The sequence below is a fragment of the Protopterus annectens genome, chromosome 2.part0, assembly GCF_019279795.1.
Source record: "Protopterus annectens isolate FY-2018-M chromosome 2.part0, PAN1.0, whole genome shotgun sequence".
Lineage (NCBI taxonomy): Eukaryota > Metazoa > Chordata > Ceratodontiformes > Protopteridae > Protopterus > Protopterus annectens.
The window spans coordinates 1,705,488,888-1,705,504,972 of NC_056728.1; positions in this window are offsets into that span (position 1 = coordinate 1,705,488,888).

Sequence of the window (16,085 nt, forward strand, 5' to 3'; positions counted from 1 at the left end):
AAATGTAAACTTCAAGATTGTAGCAACATTGCCATCTGCTGTAAGGAAAACTAAGCCAAGCATTTCACATCTGTTCTTTTGAAATTAAAATTATATATTGTATACCCTTTTGATCTAGATAGTGGTGTCGAAGAGGCTGACTGAACACATTCTTTCTATTGTTTTAACTTAAGGAATAATTACTAGAGTGTACATGTGAAATGGCTTTTATTGTTGTAGTTTCCTGAGCAGGTGTTAGCTTGCTGGATAGTGTGGCCTGTTGGCCTGAGAACTCCAGACTAAGTGTCACAATGATGTAATGGGTATACTGGGAAAACTTGAGTGTCAAAATGATGTAATCTGGGAGGGCCCAGCAGAAATGTGTTAGTGATTTTTAAAAAAATTGTTGAGAGAGAGACTGTAAGCATTTTGATCTTGTTATCCAACTTCAGCACTGCCTTATGCTCTCTTTATGAAAGTAGTATCTTAGAAGTATGTTTTCTTGTCGAAATAGCTAGGACTATAAAGATTAGACTTGTGTTTTTCTGTTATATCAGAACTTTCCTACTGTATTGTTTTAAGTTTCTGTGTGATCTCTGAACTCTTGAATAGTGCTGTGGTGTAGTAGTATTGTACTGTGTTTTTAGTATTTATGATTAAATATTTTAAAAACCTTTTACCTGTGGCTGGTTTGTGTAGAGATAAGTAAGCTTTAGAGTACATTGCATGCTTATAAGTGATCCTGTAATAAGCCCTTCCAATAAACCTTGATTGCTTAGTCACATTTACCAATTGGATAATAATATTGTGCAGTAATAATTGGACACCCTTTTAAGGGCATTTGGGTAGCTGATAAGTATTAGCTGGTGGTGGCAGAAATTACTACTGTATAGTCTGGGTAAAGGGGCACAGCTGGAGAATCTGTGTCAGCCTTTCCCAGGAGTGTCTATGAAGTTGTATAAATACTTATCTCAAAGTGTGTGTGTGGTGTGTCAGCTACCTGGGTAGGGACATGAAGCACTGGTGGGAAGAGAGGGTATTGGAGGTTAGCTTGCCAGCTAGGCTGAGATCTGGACTCTATAGCTGTGCCAGTGGGGAGTCTTATTTGGGACCTGGGGAGCAAGGGAGCAACCAGCCCCAGACTGACTGTGATCTCTGTGTGCACTTAAGAGAAATTGTACTTTACTGTGTGTATTTGTTATCCTTTCTCTTATATGAGATGCCCTTCCTGGTGTTAGTGGTAAGGAGTGAGGCTCTTTGATTGCTGGGCCAGGGCACGGCCGTCACAGCAAGCAGTAGGTTTTAGAGTGGAAAGGAGGAATATGGGAAGAAATAAAGAAAAAGGACAGAAGAAAAATGAAGACAGGATCAGTATTAGTTCTTCACCTGTGAATCCTGCACAAGTATGGCGATGGAAATAAAAATGGATGGCTGGTGCTATAAGTCAGAGTGCTGGAGTATCATAGTTGGGCAATCATTATGTATGGTAGTATTCTCCACAGGTTATGGAGGTACTGAAGTTTAGATTACAGGTATGGGAGGATCTGTATAAAAAAGGTGTTTGATAGCTGGTAGTTCTGCACTTTTGGAGTAGAAGTGAAAGAGAGAAAATGAACAACTGATGAAAACGTGGAAATTCTGCTGGTAGCTGAGCAAAAGTTGCCAGGAGGGAAGGGTGAGAGAACACAGTAAACAAAAGTGTAGGGAATGGATAAAGAAAGTTGTAAGGAAGCTGAAGAAAAAAGATGGGGAAGAGAGATGGTGAAGAACTGGTAAAATAGGGTGGAATCAGTTCGAAAGGGGCAGATGCAGTACCAGGTGTGAAGAGCAAGAAAGAGAATACTAATGAGTAAGGGAAAGCGTGAAAATGCAGTAGTGCCATGAATAATTACACTGGGAAACTTCAAAGGGCGAAATTAAAGTAAAATGGAAGACACTAACTAAAGGAAGAAGCCATCCATTAAAATCTCAATTGATTTTAAGCAGAATGCTGTAAGCTGAGGACTGTTTTAAGAAGAAATGCAGGGTATTGTGGAAATGACTGGGTAGCTAAAAAATAGTATAGTCTGCCAAAATAGTTTTGGTAACAAAACTCATTGGGGTTTACAGAGAAAGAGAGCGAGAGACAAAGAGTGGGGTAACAAGACAGATGGAAAGGGAACTGAGGCAGCTGCTGAGAAGCAGGTAGTATTATGAGGAAGTAGAGGTACAATAGAGATTGAGAAGAAAGGGTTTGAAAAGCATGAGGAAAGTTGATCTTTACCCATGTGGGAAGTAAAAGGATAAAAAAGGATAAAAAAGTATAAAACTGAAGTCGTGAAATGAAGGGCGGGATGGATTATAGAACAAGTAAGGATGTGGGCTGGTGTCATACTGAAGGCCTATAATATGGAAATTTGGCAAATTATTTTGATATATAAATGGTACTAGAAGACAGGATTAGTTCCGTCATATTAGGCATATTTTAAAAGATGCTTTAATGGGCTGCATCTATATGAGTCTGTTTGCTGTTGCTTCACATGGGAACAAATGAGCTCAAGAAGTGTTGTGGGGGGAGGTGATGTTTAGTAGGTACAAGAGGAAAAGTATATACAAAGTGAAAAAAGAGAAATTTATGGGAAGGTACTGATGGCTGGTAGGCATGAGAGGAAAAGCATATAGAAACATGAAAAAAAATAAAATAAAAAAACATGCAAAAAGTGAAAACAAGATTTATAGTTAGGACAAAGTTTTACAGCTCTGCCTCGTTTTAAAAAAAGGTTGAACATGCAAGCTTTATTTGCAGTGACTCAGTCTATTTCTATTTTTTAAACATCTTTATTGAATTATCACTTATGACATAGGCAAACATATGTTTATTTACAAGAAAACAAAGCATATTAACATATTTACAGTTACAAACATATATTCTTTTGTACAATTGTCAATCTAGCATTACATAAATTGCTCAATTCCTGCCTTCCCTTAAACCTCGCTCCTCCTCCAAAACATTATTCTGTATGTATTGTTCCCACAATTCCCATTTTTCTATGTAATCTGCTCCTAACCCTTTCTAAATATTTCAGTTGGTTTAGACTTTGATTTTCATTTTCTAGTAATTGCATTTTTAGTAAACACCAGAGTTAAAATTACCAAACCCTTACTACATCTAGGTAAATCTGATCCTGAACCCCAGCTCAAAAAAAAAGAAAAAAAAATCATTTCCTTAGTTGCACCAGTTTGTTCACCCAATATTTCTGACAGAGTACTCTGTAGGGAATTTGAAAAGTCTGCCAACTCATAACAATCCCAAAACATATCAAAAACCAAGCAGTAGAAAACAGGAAATCCAGTGAAGAAACTCAGGCACCCGACTCTTCAGCAGTAAATACGAATTTTATTGCACATAAAACAAGAAGGATTAAATGATTGCATCTCTATTACACCAGCATTAAAAGTATTAGCATTGGACCCTAAGAAACACTCATAGTACAGAAGTAAATATCAATTAATTTTAAATTATTTCTTAAATTATTTCTAAATTATTCTTAAATTATTTTCATATAATATAAATACTTTTCAACATTTTAAACAATTCTTTTTTACACATTCCTTAGATATTATTTTTTTCTGTGAAATACTTGTATTGTAACTTATGGTTTCCAGACATAAAAACACAGTTGCTATACATGGAACACTCATACCCTTTTATGTAATTGAGTGATATCCATAGCGGAAAGTTTTTAAAACATTACTTGTTTTATACCATTATTTATTATTTATTATTAATTATTTATTATTATATTATTATATATTTATTATACATTTATTGTATGGTATACACAGTTATGGTATGGTATTCATATGTAACTCAATTATATACACATATTTCTTAGTAACCTTTTAACTCTTAACATTTTTACTTATATATATATATATATATATATACTTTCCATACTACAATTTTTAGCAAGACACAAAAGCAACCTTGTAGTTATAAGTGGTTTTATTACACATATATTTTTTAATTTTCATTCTTTTTCATTCCTGACATATACTTGTACTTTTGAATTTGCATTCAAGCTTTAAAACCTGATATATTTGATGAATTTTATTACTTATGTTGGTGTTGCCTCAATTTTTGAATCTTTATTGCTTGTTAAGTTTTTCATTTATTTTTAATTGAATAACGACCTATTTTAGCATATTGACACGTGTATAAATTTGTGGAGTGTGTTTGTTTGAATTGATTCTGAAGAGGTCTCCAGGGGAGCAAGCGCTCAATCCTTATTTCTTGTTTTGCAATAAAAAAAATTATTTACTTTACTGCTGAAAGAGTCTTTGCCTGAGTTTCTTCACTGGATTTCCTGTTTTCTACTGCTGGGTTTTTGATTGGAGTGGTTTTCCTACACTTTTTTAATCCCAAAACATATGTTCACAGTAATTTGGTTCTTCCCCATCACACCTCCAACACTTGCCATCTACCTGAGAAAAAAATCTTTGTAGTTTACTGGGGGTATAAAAATACCCATGCAAACACTTAGAACAAAAATCCTAAACTTTTTAGACTTTGTTGCATATTTAGGAGCCATACATATGTCCTCCCATTGTTTCTTTGTGAATTGCTATGTCTTACCAATCTTTTCTATCCTCCTCTGATTGATCCCTATATTTATCTTTCAATATCTTATATACCCTACTAATTATCCCTTTTAACATCAGCTTCTTTTCTAGATTCAACTAAAAACTCTACCAGAGCAGGTCTTTCATTTAGGATTCCCCTATCCCTTTCTCTTTGCCTATACGCTTATCTCAATCCCTGATAAGTAAGGCAGTCGGCAGTCCAAATGTCTTTTTGGCCTCTTCCCATTCTATTGTCTTTCACTCTGTAGTTATTTACTCCCAATACATTGGTTTCTTTGACAGTTTTCTCCAGTTAATTCCACCCCCCCCCTCTTGCCTCTTCTCTGTACCCTTAATTGCAGTCATCCCTATTGGCAGAATCTCCTTTCTCCATTCTCATGTTGGCTTCGTTCTTAAAATACTTTCTGCTACTTTATGAATATGATATTCTGTATTACTGTTGTTATTCTCCTTAAGGATCAATATCCAAAATCCTACTTTTTCCTTTTCGCTTGAATTTCCCCCTGTTTCATCATCATCATTTGGCACTTTAAATTATAGCTTTCTGCTTGTGTTATGTATATGAGCCTTAACTATGTAGCTCTAAAATAATCCTATAAATCAGGTAATACTAAACCACCTTGTTCTATTGGAAGGATCAACCTATCCCACTTGACCCTTGCCCTCTTCCCCTCCTGGATAAAATAGTTCAACTCTATATTAATTACTATCCACAATTTCTTCTTTGGTTGATAAAAATATGCCTGACCTGTATATAAAACTAAAAAGACTAAAACATTTTCATTGCTTGCATCTTATAGGTTCACAGGTTCATAGAGGTGACTAGGCTAATAGCGCTAGAGCCCTTAGAAGCCTAGCCATATATATCCTGAGTTGCCTCAATTGTCAGTGGTTAGGTAAGTGAAGGTAGCAGAGGTAAGGGTCTATGGTATTCAATACTGACTTCCTCTGCCCAGGAAGGACATGGGTACCAACCCAGGAGCGAATTTGCGGTCACTCATCCATTGATCTAGGTTGTGTTTGAAGAGGGTCAGGGAGGGCTCTATTTCACATGAATTGGAAGCTTGTTCCACAGAAGTGGCAGTCCCTGGGAGATGTATCTATCTCTCCAGCATGACCTGTTCATGTCAGAGGCTAGGTTAAGATCCCTGTGAGGACCCAACTGCAGGTTCATTTACAAAGAAACCAATGTATTGAGAGTAGCATTTCAATCAGGGACAGGTCAGAGACTGCCCTGTAAGGGCAAGACCTGGTTTTCACCTGGTCAGGTACAGTTGATTGTATACAACTGCTTAAGTGGTTATACAGGGCATTGGTGTACATCTCTGCATAGAAGTTCATGTTATCTGCAACCTGTAGGAGACAGAATACAGTGACAGGACTTTCATTCTTTCCACATAAGACTTGTTTTGTGTACCCTGTAATTTCTTGGTGAGAAGCCTATATGGTCTCTCCAATTGTTGCAGGTGTCTGATGAGATTCATTCAAAAGAGAGCATTGTACTCAATTATTGGTCTGATGAGGGGTGAGTATAATAGAATTATAACATCCTTAGATCTATATACAATGCCTTTACTTATAAGATGTGCTACTTAGAAGAATTTCCTTACTACTGTGGATATGTTGTGGTCAAAGTTCAGATTGCTATCAACCTGAGTACCCAGATCACATACCACTGGTCTACACTTAGGGGGCTGCTGTTCATAATGTAAGAGATGTCAGCTTTCCTAAAGGGAATAATAATGCATTTTTTACATTTAGCTTTAATTCATGGCTTTGGCACCAGTCATTTGTCTGTGTTAACCCTGTCTGCAGTATATTAACATCATTGAGAGACTCTGATTGCTTAAAATTTGCAGACATCAGTGAACTTGGTCGGCCACAGGCCGTCCAAGTTTGCCTGGACTTCTGAGAAATAAGTTCTGAACAGTAAGGGGCCCAGTACAGAACCTTGTGGTATGCCACTGGTGACTGGTCTTTTGCTAGATGTGAAGTCATCCACTTTGGCAGCATGTGTCCTGTCACTGAGCCACTTGGCCACTCATCTGGTAATGTAGGGGTTAATTCCCAAGTAAGAGAGTTTCTCTATAATATCTGAGTGGGGGGTTGTGTCAAATGCCTTGAGTAGGTCAAGATAGATGGTATTCACTGTCTTTCCCTCATTCAGGCCCTTGGTGACTTACTCAAAGAAGTCAACAATGTTTAACAGGCATAACCTACCTTTAAAGAATCTGAACTGGAGTTTGGAGATTACCTATGTCCTTGTTAGTAAGGTCCATAATAATTCTTTCCATGGCTTTTCAGATGAGGCTAGTCAAGCTTATGGGCCTATAATTCCCAGGATCAGTTGATAGTCCCCCTTTGTGCAAAGGGATTACTGTTGCTGTCCTCCATTTCAGCAGAAAATAACCAGTTCTCAGGCTGTGGTTAAACAGAGATCCAAGTTGGTCTGCTAAGTCATGTTTTAAATTGTTTAAAAGGCAACCTGGAAGTTGTCTGGTCCTATTCTTGCCTTGTTTTTGGCCTTGGGGAGCACTGAGATGACCTGTTCTCTTGAGATAACAGGCTGAGGAATGGTGGCAGGTATACTTTGGGGGATGACTGGAGGGGATAGGGGAGTGAAGTTTGCACCAAATCTGTCAGTTAGCAGATTGTCAACTACCTCCAGTTGAGTATGGGTGGTGCATCCACAACCAGTTCAGCACATAGCTGGGTATTCCATTTTAGGTTTTGGACATAGTTAAATAATGCCTTCTAATTATCCTTAGCTAGTGAGGCTATTTTGGCTTCGTAATTAGCTTTGACGGACTTAATAAGAACTCTAACTTGTTTGTTCAAGCTAGAGAGGAATTTTTTTCCTCAGCTGAGCCAGTTCTGTCTTATTCCCGGACATAGTTTCTTTCTCTTGTTGTATAGCCTGTTTATAATAGGGGTCCACTAGGCTGGCTTGTTTTTTGGAAAGACCTGGTTTTCATCTGGCCAGGTACAGCCGATTCTATACAACTACTTAAGTGGCTACACAGGACATTGGTATACACCTCTGCATAGAAGTCTATGTTACCTGCATTCAAGAGGACTTTGAAATTTCCTATACCATCACTTAGTAGGAGGTATGTTGTCTTTGAAAAATTCTTAAGCATATTTAAGCCTTGATGGGGTATCTGATCTTATAATTACATTAAACAAGGCTGATTTATGGTTCAGTCTTACCAGGGATGGCATCACATGGGGGATGGGGGTGCAATGCTCTCTCATGTTAGTGGGTACTATGTCCAGAACATTTGAGCCTCTTCATAGGTTCATAGGTGTGTACTAGGCTAATGGCCTTGGAGCCTTTACAAGCCTAGCCCATAGGATTACCCTGGCATCATGCCACCCGACCTTAGTTTCCAGTGCCTCTGTCGAGTATAGCCACTGGAGTGATCCCGGGGGTGAATTTTTTTATTTCCCATCCACTCATCAAGATTTCTCTTGAAGAGGGCCAGTGAGGTTCTCTGTTTGACATGTATGGGAAGTCTATTCCATAGCATGGACAGTCTCTGGGTTATGAACCTGTGCCTCCAGCACATTCTGTTGACTGTGGTAATGAGGTTGAGGTCTCTGCAGTGTGTGGTATGGAGGGATTGGAATTTCTCTAGATGTACCATTTCTAACAGAGCTGGGTAAGACATGTGTGCTGACTAGCTGTTCCAGAGCATTTGCAATGACAAAGTCCAAGAACCTCTGAGCTAGCATGTTTGTGGTCGTGTATGTTTCCCAGTCAACGTTAGGATAATTAAAATCACCCATGAGTAAGATGTTGAGCTGTATGGCATGTGACTCTAGTAAGTATAAGTATGTGGTATGCTTTTCCTATTTCGTGGTGGGAGACATATAGCTAGCTATGATTTGGTAGGGGGCTTTGCCTATTGTTAACTGGTCATGGAGTAGCTCAAGAGAGTCACACTGTTTGACCAGTCTCGAGGTGTACTTATCCTTAATGAAGATGGATACACCTCCTCCTTTGATTCTTTCATGCTAAGTTTGTGGTCTGAATGTATGGAAGGCATTGTAGCCCTGTACAGCTGAGGTGCTTTCCATGCCATTAAACCATGTCTCGGTGACTGCACAGACATCATCTTTCAAAGTGAGGAGTGCTTCCAGGGAGTGCAGTTTATTGTTTAGACTCCTTCCATTAAGCAGCAGTACCTTGAGTTTATCTAGAGGGGATTTTGTTATGTTGGCAGGTTGTTTATTTTGACACTGCCTAAAAAAGGCACAATAGGGGTGGCTATTGCCTTTGCCAGTAGCTGAAAGCTTAGAGGAGACAAGTGTAGACTATCTCTGACAAAGCAGCATGGCCTGTCAACCATCTCTTCCCAGGCTAGCAGATATTGAATCCCCTTGGACTGACACCAGAAGATAAGCCAATTGTTAAAGTCAATCATTTTTTTCTTTCTATTGTGACATCATCCTTGGAGAAGGTAGAATGCTGCTTAAGGCTAGGTTTGTACTTGCCTGTGACACATAATCTGAGAGCTCAGTCATGTCTCTTCATATTGTTCTGTGAGGTACAGCTCAAGTCATTCACCTCTATATGGACTATGACAGAGTCATACTGGTATTTGTGATTGACTGACTTGAGTGCTTGAGTGACTTGACAGATCCTGACATCTGACAGGCAGGTAACCGTAACCTGTTCCTTATCCAGCCTGGTGAGGGGGAACATCCATGTGTCTCACAATGGAGTCACCTATGACCAATGCATTAGGTTTTGTGGTGTTATGCTTTATGGGCTTATTTGTTGAGACACTGGTGTGTGTGTTATTATGTGTTGTGGCTGATTTTTTGCATTATTATGTGGTTGTTTTTTGCATTATTATATGTAAGTGGTTTCCATTTGGGAGGCCTCTGATCTTTTGGTAAGTTACTAGCGAGTACCTCTGTATATATGGGTTTATGTGTCATGTCCTTTGTGATGATGTGGGTAATGCCAGCTATGCCAGAGAGAATAGGGTAGTAGATGTGTAACATATGTCAGCATAGCTAGCTGACATTTTGTAAAGAATTATATGCCATTTGTATATCAAACTGATTTGTACAGGTCCTTGTGTTGAAAATGTACTTGTAAAGTTGCTTGTGTTAAAAAATGTACTAACAGTGGGTCCTGCTGGACAGAAAATAAATATACCTGTATATCAGACTATACTGTAACTGTTGATATGACTATATTATAGCAGAGGATACTGGATGATAAGAGGTTACTGTCAGTCTAGCTAACTTTGAAAAACAGTCTGAAATTAAATTATCTGGTTTAGGCCATAAAGATTGTATCTTACAGTTCTGACTGGAGACAGAGACAAAATGTCTGTGAGAAGCCTGGCTTAGTAGCTCTGTAGGAAGAGTGGAAGTGCTAAAATTGTTGTATAACTTCCAAATGCTATAACACATCTTAACAAAGCTCTCTCTCTTTGTGTATAGTGACACATACATGCAAGATTCTGTCTCAACTTCTAGTAAAGAGGGTAGTGTGAGAACCAGAGTCAGGTGACCAGGTGAATGTGATGTCATTCTGTAATTCAGCACTGAAGTGATGCTTTAATACTAGATGAGACAGAAGACTCAGAGCAGTCTGTTTGTGAAACCTGACAAAGAAGGACCAATCACCCATGTCATCTTGCCTTGTTCTAGTAAGTGAACTAGGGGACAGTAATTCTTTAGATCAGTCAGGAAAATATAGTGAGATTAGTTAAGTATTGTTTTTCCTGTATCTGTGTGAACCTTTCCGTCTGTGTTATTTTTAATATTTCCTGTGATGAAACTCTGGTGTTTATTGTAAATAGATAGTTATTATTTTCATGTTCCTTTATTATTTATTATTAAATATATTTAAATTTTTCATTGTGGATGTTCTTTTTTGATTACTGGCCCAGAGGAGGGACTTCAAAGAAGGACTGAAGAACAGTGCTGTAAGAAGAAAGAAGAGAAAGCCAGATGTTGACTACATGGATCAAGCTGTGGATGCACAAAGCCAACTGGATGAAAACTGTATGCTTACAAATTTAATATGCATTGAAAACACTGGGATTAATAAGACTAATGGTGATGAAGCTTTTTCTTTTGTAACAATTGATACAGCAGATATTACTGTATTAGAAGTTGAAGATTCTTCACAACTGGTCAGAAAATATATTCTTGCAATTGGAGATTCAATTACTAGAGGAATTTATACTTACATTTTCAGAGAACATAATGAACCTGAAATAGTGTTATGCTTCCCAGGAACAAAAGTAGTAGATGTGAGACAAGCCTTGGAACGGCTTGATGTAAGGAAGTACGGATCTTTTTTTATTCATGATGGTACAAATGATCTCATCCGCAAGGACTCTGTGACTGCTAGTAGGGAACTTATAGCCCTCTTAGATAGTATATCTTGAACTGGCATCAGGATGTATTTTTAACAAATCATATATAGAAAGGATAGGCAGGTCACCATGAATGAAAAAATTTTGGGGTAAATACCTACATGGAAAAAATGTCCCATTTAAAAAAATGGAAATATGTAGAGCATCCAAGCCTAGTTTTGGGCACACGTGTTCAGACAGGATGGAGTGCATTTGTTAAGATTGGGGAAGAGAATTTTTGCAGCAGATATTTTCAAATATCTGACAAACAATAGGCAGGATTTTTCCCAGATTGAAAATTTAAGAGTTCACAGATAGTAATATTTGATGTATCTCTGATGGTTGTTAATGCTAGGAGCAGTAATAATAGTCTTTTTATTGGAAAATGTGCTACGTTTCCACAAGACTGATGTTGTTATTGTTTGTGAAACATGATTAAAGAACAATGACTGGAAACCATTTCTGTCAGGATATAAATGTTTTTACTGTACCAGACATTCTAACAGAAAATCAGGTGGAGGTGTTATGACTGTTCCCCATGATAGGCACACTTAGAGTCTGTGCTGCTTCCCACAACTCCTTTAAATTTTGGTTGAGAGTTTAAAATGTTAAAAGCTTCTTATTTTTTTTTTTTTTTTATTGTAATCACAGTGGTATCTTGAACATATTGGAAAGATTGATCTCTCTCCCTCTCTGTCAATGTACAGATAATTGATTGTGATTTTAGACTTGCTGTTGAATATGGGGGATAAAAGGGTTCAGCTTTTACTGTAATTTACACATAGCCTAGTCATTTAAATTACTTTTGTTAACTTTTTTCTTCTGTTAGTAAATTAATGCTTGTAACAGGAATGTGGCTTATCATAATACTTTGAAGATGCATTAAGTTGGATGGTCATGGTTTAGACTATTGTTATATTGCTTTGAACTACCAATCTTTTCTTCTTGTTTAGAAGCAATAAGGTCTGCACTCATTTTCTTTTCCTTTTTAAGCTGTTTTCAAAACAATATATTAAGAGTGGTGGGACAATTTATATAAATTAGTGCATTTGAAACATTTCATTTGATTTTCAACATTAACAGGTTGTGTTTTGTCCCCATTGTGGGTTCTTGCACCCGTGATAGTTGGGGAAATTAAGGTTCCATCTCTGGGCATAGTTTAACTTAATAAGGTTGCTTAATCATTGCTAAAATGTTTCATTAGTATTCAACATTTATGACCAACTTATGAAAATGGAAGGTGATAAGAGTAATGTGATTTAACAGTTAATCTGAGCATAATTCAGTCTGAAGTGCTCCCGAACTCCACAAAAACTTGAATTATCTTATAAATGTTTCTAGCAGGACTTTATAACTGGAACCTTCTCAATGTCATAATAAACATGGGGAGAGAAAATATACAGCATGGTTGAGAATGGCTGCTGTATAAAACTGTTATAGGTAATTTGTTGAATACAGACTTTAAAAAGTATTATTACCTTTCTAATGTCATCAGTTATCTACTTTTGATGCTGGATGATGCAGTAAAATTTACTCAATTTGTTCAGTTTATGTTGTCTTAACGGTGGCTGAGTTAGTTGACTATGCTACTCCAGACAGAGGGTGGTTATGGCAATTCTGTAGATTGAAAAAGATAAAAGTAGTGATGTCTGCTTTGTAAATGAACATGGCAATGGAAAATACCAACAAGCGGTGTTGTAAAAGATGGGAGTAAATGCTGTTGTATCCCTTCGCTTAGCAATTTCTGTTGGATTTGATGCTGTTCTTCTTCACCCTAGTAAAACATTCCTCATTGAAAGCAAACATCATTCAAGTTTGTACATGATTTTTATATAGTTTGTTGCAGTGTTTTATAGGTTCTTAGTTTTATTTGTTTTTTTTTTGTTTGTTTGTTTGTTTCTTTTTCTTTTTTTTACCTCCTGAGGTCTCAAGCATTAAAGCATACTAGTGATGAAAACTTAGTGCATCATTATAGTGCTTATTGTGCTACTGAATGCTGTAAGGTTGTATACCTACTATACATCAATATCACATGCAGTAGTAAGGTTTGGGTGGGGCAAAGGATCAGCCTTCCCAGAAACAAAGTATTAGGGAATGCGATTGATCAATCCCAGTTGCTTTTAAACTGTAGTAAACTGCTTGCTAGATATGTAGCAAGCAACTACTACACCTTATACTATACATAAATGCTGGTATTGCATTTGTGGTGAAAACTGAAGCACTGTAGCACTTCATGTGGAATATGAGGTGTAGTAGCTGCCTGCTACACATGTAGCAAGTAATTTACTACAGTTTAAAAGCTTTTTATTTTTGCTCTTCAAGTGTAAGAACACCTTTTGTTGTTGCTGCTGCTGCTGCTGTTGCTGCTGCTGTTGTTGTTGGAAGAGTGCCCAGTCTGGGGGTGGAGTAGGGCCCAAAAATAGCTGTCTATGGTTCTGATCACAGGGCAATTTTTGATAGTGGTCCAGCAGGACATGTGCCTTGTTAACAACATTTACGGACCTTTGCCCAAGAAAGTAAAGCCATCACATACTCCATACATTCAACTTTGCCCAGTATTGATTACCAATTGTGCCATTCCCACCACACCTTGCTACTGTGTTCTAGATTTGATCCACAGATGAAGACATTGTACATTGCAACATTGTTCTATCTATATGAACTACATGCCAGGGATCATAGTGTACTTTATGTAGCTCCACAGCCAATATATTGCTGGGCTGCTGCTGACCACAACTGAGCCTTGTCATCTCTCATCCATCATTGCTCCCATCCCTATCAGCAGGTGGCCATGAAACAACCCCCACAATAAATAAATAACTGCATATATATGAATAAAAGAATCTTACATTTCTTGGATATCCAATCAATCTCACCATCTGCCTATGGCCTGTGCACCCTAACCCCATCAGATGTTCCACATTGCTGTTATCTGTAGACCAATGTAGTTATTTACTGCAGAGTTCCATGATGATATGCCCTGTGTCCCCACCCTCCTGACAGCAGGGAGTTGTGGGGCAACCCTCCACCCACAAAAACAACAGATCACTACTGTTATGCAGTCATTATCCATACTTACTACTGGCCTGTATACCCTACTTGCAGCAGCTACAGATCAGTCCTTGTCTCTGTGTCTTCCTGAAAAATATGGGGCCCCTCTGTTACCCCTGTAAGCACCAATTTCTGAATGAACATTGCCTATTAGGGTTTCCAGGTAACCCCTATTCAAAAGATCTTGCAATAGGATATCAGTCGATTTGCACATCTCCCTGTCATCGGTGTTGAGACAAGATAGCCTTAGGGACTGTCCTTTAACTATGTTTGACCAGAATTTCCACTGTGTGATACCTTAAACCTCTTGAATCAGAGGCAATGTGGGATAGATTTTTTTCTTTAAAAGTAAAAGTAAAAGAAAAAATCATGGACATTCAGAACTGCCATTTAGCTGAAACACCTGATATCCTTAAAGGGTAATTTACATATATCCCACATTGCCTCTGATTCAAGAGGTTTAAGGTATCACACAGCGGAAATTCTGGCTTTGCTAGATTTTTCTTTTTGTGTTTTTAACCAATTGTTTTTCCTGTGTGACCTTTTTAAACATTGTTTTAGTTAACTATGTTTGAGAAAATATGTGGGGGGTGCATGGTGGGTTTAGGCAATACATTATTCTTCCACTATGTTTTCTTATACAATTTTGTATCTAGCCCACCTTGGCTATTCTTATATATGGTGATGTCCAAAAAATTTTTAGAAGCCAAAGACCAATCTACTGTGAACCTACGAAAACATGTGGTAGTCTCTAAATAAGAGATACATTCATTCAATTGTGTGGTCTACCTCCCACAACAAAAAAACATTGTCTACAAATCTACTTTAGTGAATAATGTTTTGTTTGTATGGGTTGGTGCCTAAGATATGCTCCTCCTCCCATTGTGCCAACACTAAATTAGCATATGTGTTAGCACATGGGGTACCCATGGCTACCCTTTGTCTTTGTATAAAATAACTGTCACCAAATAAGAATATATTGTGATTCAGGATTAGATCTAATAGTGTACAAATCACAGTCACTGTATTGTGGCCATATCGACTATGATGTACCATAAACAATCTGAGTCAATCCCTTCTTGATTTGGAATCACTGTAAATAGTGTTTTAATATCAAGTGTAACCAACATTACTTTTGATAAATCAACCTTTTCTACTCTGTCAAATAGTTCAGAAAGAAAATGTCGTGTGTCCTTCAAAACTAAAGGGGCTTCCACTAACAAGGGTTTGAGCTTATTCTCAACATATTGTGACAGCGGCTCAGTAGCCCAACCTCGTCCAGAAACTACTGGTCACATAGGAGGTCTCTCTAAGGTCTTATGAATCTTGGGCAACCCATTCAAAACATGGATTAAATTGTGTTCTACTGTAAAAAAACTCATATAAATTCAAGTCTATTAAGTCCACACATCAATAAATCATACAAGTCTCCTATTAACCTGGTGAACCTAGGCATCCTGAGGCAATGTAGCAACTGCCTCATGTACATTGACAACCCTCTCCTCTTACCTCCCAACACTCAGACTTGCGAGAGATTCACTTATATATCCAAACTGGAAAAGATACACTCTCCAGCCAAGACTGGAATAGCTGGTCAAGAGGAGAAGGTCAACACTTGCACCACTCCACATGGAACACATAGCCTTCCAGAACACACACCAACAGTACCTTCACATAAAAACACAAACCACACACCCACCTTCGTGGAGGCTCTGAATAAAAATCTACCCACACAGCAGAGGCCTTAAAGGCAGAAAGGCACTCGACCACCACAACACAACACTAATCACGAGACACATAACTCTCCTAAACAGTGTGTCACTCAATCAAAGCCCCTAAGGCAAAACAGCATGCTCAACACACTAGTCATAGGTGACTCAAGAGTGAGACACACTGATGTCCCACTCACTAGGTTGAATAAGGAGAAAGTAACAGTTAGCTGCCTGTCAGGTGCCAGGATCTGCCACATAATGCACACACTCAGATCCCTCAACAACAGGTCAAATATGACTCTGTCATTGTACATGTGGGTGTGAATAACCTGAGACG